Source organism: Pollachius pollachius, assembly GCF_949987615.1.
Source record: "Pollachius pollachius genome assembly, chromosome: 10".
NCBI classification, from domain to species: domain Eukaryota; kingdom Metazoa; phylum Chordata; class Actinopteri; order Gadiformes; family Gadidae; genus Pollachius; species Pollachius pollachius.
Genome location: NC_136943.1, coordinates 8,530,416 through 8,534,321, shown reverse-complemented (window position 1 = coordinate 8,534,321; position 3,906 = coordinate 8,530,416). Strand labels below are relative to the sequence as shown.

General features: G+C 37.5%; 1 long non-coding RNA gene across 1 annotated transcript; it reads right to left on the bottom strand.

Annotated features, from left to right (window-relative positions):
- Positions 1 to 617: 617 nt before the first annotated feature.
- Positions 618 to 1,553, bottom strand: LOC307081453. The gene is made up of 4 exons (XR_013812150.1): positions 1,401 to 1,553; positions 1,270 to 1,320; positions 1,012 to 1,113; positions 618 to 926 (listed from the first exon to the last, which is right to left on the bottom strand). It is a non-coding gene; the product is annotated as an uncharacterized lncRNA (long non-coding RNA).
- Positions 1,554 to 3,906: the final 2,353 nt, after the last annotated feature.

The window sequence follows — 3,906 nt, the reverse complement described above, 5'->3', positions numbered from 1 at the left end:
GCAATGTTAGGACATAAATTAATGTGAAATATTTGCAATTCAATTGGAAGAATCTAGAATACCATATTGTTTGTTAACTTCTTCACATTACTGAAAGAAAGAAAAAACCTAAATCTAACCTAAAAATACCCTAAATCCATTATACTGTTGACCCTCATCTAATGTCGGTATCTGTATACGCACATTAATCTGCACTATTCATATCTATAAACATGCCCATACCTGCAGAGACACACACCCGCACCAACATAAGTTAATACATAATGAAATAATTCATTAGGGAGGGATTTACATTTAGTAGATTTGCCTGCTAGTGTACAACATACAAAATTGAGTCTAGTAATTCCAGTTATATTTTGGGCTGGAAACCTCAATCAACCTCAGTCTGTGTGTGAGTAAACCCATTCAGTAAATATGTATGAAACAAATAAAATGTGATACATTTGCAGTGGTTCTGTCCAGTAGTGTTTCATCAGTTTTTACTGAACTGAATGGGTCTGTACGTGTCATAATGTCGTACTGATTAGCACAGAGGTTAATAATAATTGGCTCAAATACAATAAAATCCATTAGAAATCAATTTATGATTAGGAACTTTTATTGCATAAATATGTTTCACAAAATAGAAAATACAATTTGTCACAATGCATAATTGCACATTGTAGAAATAAATTTACAATACAATAGTTACATTTACCACAATACAATAGTAAATGTCAGGGTCCAAATGTAACTCCTTATCAATTGGTTGGTGACAACTTTTGCTAATTTGGCATGGAAACAAACCTATGTTTGCGCCCTTTATTGGATGCCATTTTGTAATTGCATTCTGAATGCCATTTTTTCGAGGCACAATTATTAATGATGGATAGAAGATCCTTCACACAAATCTTCTCCTGGTTGGGAAATGTGCAATTAGAACTTCTCTGAGGAAAAAAAGGGTTAGAGTGAGTGCAAATAAAACAAGAAAGAATGTAATATATGATTTCTACATTGAAAATAACAGCTTACTTTGACGTATTGGGTCAAACTGTCGGTCAATCTCCATGAATTGTCAAATTCAGACATATTATGAATATGTAGACTTTTCTCAGCCAAACAAAAGAAGTCCCCCTTGAATAAGGAAATAAAACAAATAAGATGAAACAGAAAAAATAACAGATTAACAAAAACAATAACAGAAACATACATAATATAATGATTAGAAAAAAGAAAAAAATATATTAATGATTAGAAATAATATAAATATAAATAATGTTTTTAACATACCCAACATAATTTATTTGTGGTCACCGACTGCACGAGACTGTCCATTAAATTCTATTTGAAGGGTAAACAATTTAGCCATAATAAAACCAACAAACAACATCCAACCAAATGCAAGATTCCACGTGTCTTACCTTTGAATAGGTCTGATGGGATTGATTTTTTATGTCAACCAGATATGCACATTCAATTGGTTGCAAATCAACGGCAGTGAAGTGCAGCATTAGTGCAACACAGAGTGCGGAGAATGTCTTCATGATATTATGTGCAGGCAGCCTCTGCTTAGGTTTAGTTGAAAGTTGAACCCAGGCAGAAGTCAAACACAGGTTTCTTATAGGGTCTCTTTTAGATAATCTACGCGTCGTTATTTCCTGATGGCCTAATAAGGACCTAGTGTGGCCTAATTAGTCATCAAACTGAAGATCAGAAGCCTTACCTTCAAATAAAGTATTGATTTGTAGTCTCCTACTATTTTGTTATCAGACAAAGTGTTAATATGTGTTGTTATGTGAACCTGAAGTCATACAGAACATAAAATCATAAAACCCGCAAATCAGATTAGGGATGCAAATATGTTTAGCAGAAGGATGTGTGTGTGTGTGTGTGTGTGTGTGTGTGTTTGTGTGTCTGTGTCTGTGTGTGAGTGAATTGCTTTATAGTTCCTTTAAACTCCTCCAGCAGAAGTTTAAAGGAATGGGGACAGAATGTTTAATCACACACACACACACACACACACACACACACACACACACACACACACACACACAGACAGACCTAACATTAAAGGAAAATACAAATACAATCTTCAGTTTTTCTGTTACTTTGGTTGTTCACGCCCTCTGGTGGACAGTAAAATGTTATCTCGTTCTCATTAGCGATTAAACACAATAAAAGTTCATATACACTCAAATCTCACATTCAAATCCAAAAGTAGCATTTTAAAGTTTGATTTACGTATTTAATTTAATCTCGTCACTCATACGTAATAGGGCTAGCCTTCAATTATAAATAACTCAAAAGGTTGACTACAAGCGCCAAATTCCAATATAAGGTTAATATTTTAAACTTTGAAGTCTCTCAAGTCTCTAGGGTGAAAAGGTCGCGATGGGATAAGGGCCGAAGCCTGACATCTCGCTAAAGTGAGTAGCAACAATACACAGATAAAGAATAACACAGAACCACCTAGAATAACACTAGCGGAGCGCTTACTGACACATATCATTGTTTCAATGAGTGCCATCAATTCATCACGGACATGCATGTACACAAACACAGTTTCCATTCCTGCAGTTCTGCAAGTATGGAGTGGCGAAGTCACGCCCCTTTTATATTCATATTTTACGATCTCATAGGTCCCATGGGGACCACCGGAAGGGGAGGGACTAATGAGCTCTATAGAGTAGGGCTGCCCAATTTGGGGCCCGCGGGCCAAGTTTGGCCCGACCGATTTTATTTGGCCCGCGCCTTACCCACTGTATATATTATTGTTTTCCGCCATCAGCGCTTGGAATCTGCGCTCGCTCTCATTGAATATTTTTTATAGGTGCACTTCCATTCCTGACCCTAGAATAACATTGTGATACATTGATGGTAGGGTGGCGCTGTTGAGCTCCTATCCTGTTCAGCCGCCTCCCACATATTTGACTAAATATACTGAAAAATTTTAATTTTGGCCCACGAGCCTCCCCACGATTACATTTTGGCCCTCCACTGGGAAGAATTTGGGCCCCCCTGCTATAGAGTGACGAAGTCACGCCCTTTCCGGTAGAACCCATGGGATCGAAAAATATGAATGGGTTTAAATGGAGAGAAAGTAATTATCTTCTGGTCCCAGTCTTTATATGCCCCGGATTACACATATGTTGTTTGTGGATTTAAATGATAATTTTTCATTTCAAGAGTTTGACCGTTTATTGTGCAATTGTTCAGTTAAAGGCTGTAGAGGAAACACTACAGGAAAGACTACACATCTCGTATGTGACGTCACGCTCCCTGCGACTTGCGTGGACAAAACCGACAATCTCCCCATCGGCATAACTGAAACTCTCCACATGCCTCGACTTATAATGGTTTCCACCTCTGTCTATGCTTTTTTCCTCCCCTTGGAAAAAAGCGGTGAAGTGGAGCAGAGAGATCGCCATGTCTGTACCGGAGTTCCAAGTGCGGGTGGTGACGTATATCATTTGCGTCGAGAACAGCGAAGAGCTGTAGTTCTCGTAGGTCCCATGGGGCGTGACTTCGCCACTCTATAGAACTCTGAAGAATAAGTCCCACCTCCGAGAGACTCCGGTTCCCTCTATATAAGCTGTGTCACGTTTTTAACTACACACTTTTTCAATCTAGTTTCGACTGGTTGTTTTGGTTTGTCGGTGCCTTTAAAGTAGTAAACAATTATTACTGCTACTTTAACGGCACCGACAATCCAAAAACCCAGTCGAAACTAGATGGAAAAAGTGTGTAGTTCAATACGTGATGCAGCTTTTACTTCTTTGCGAACTACAGAGTTTGTTATGTACGATTGTAAGAGCCAATTTGGTTTATTTTCAATTTATAAAGGTGTGTTATTTTTATTGCTAAATCTATATGTAAGGAAACATTTTGAATAATATTTAATATTTCTAGTTTTGCATTTAGTCAGTT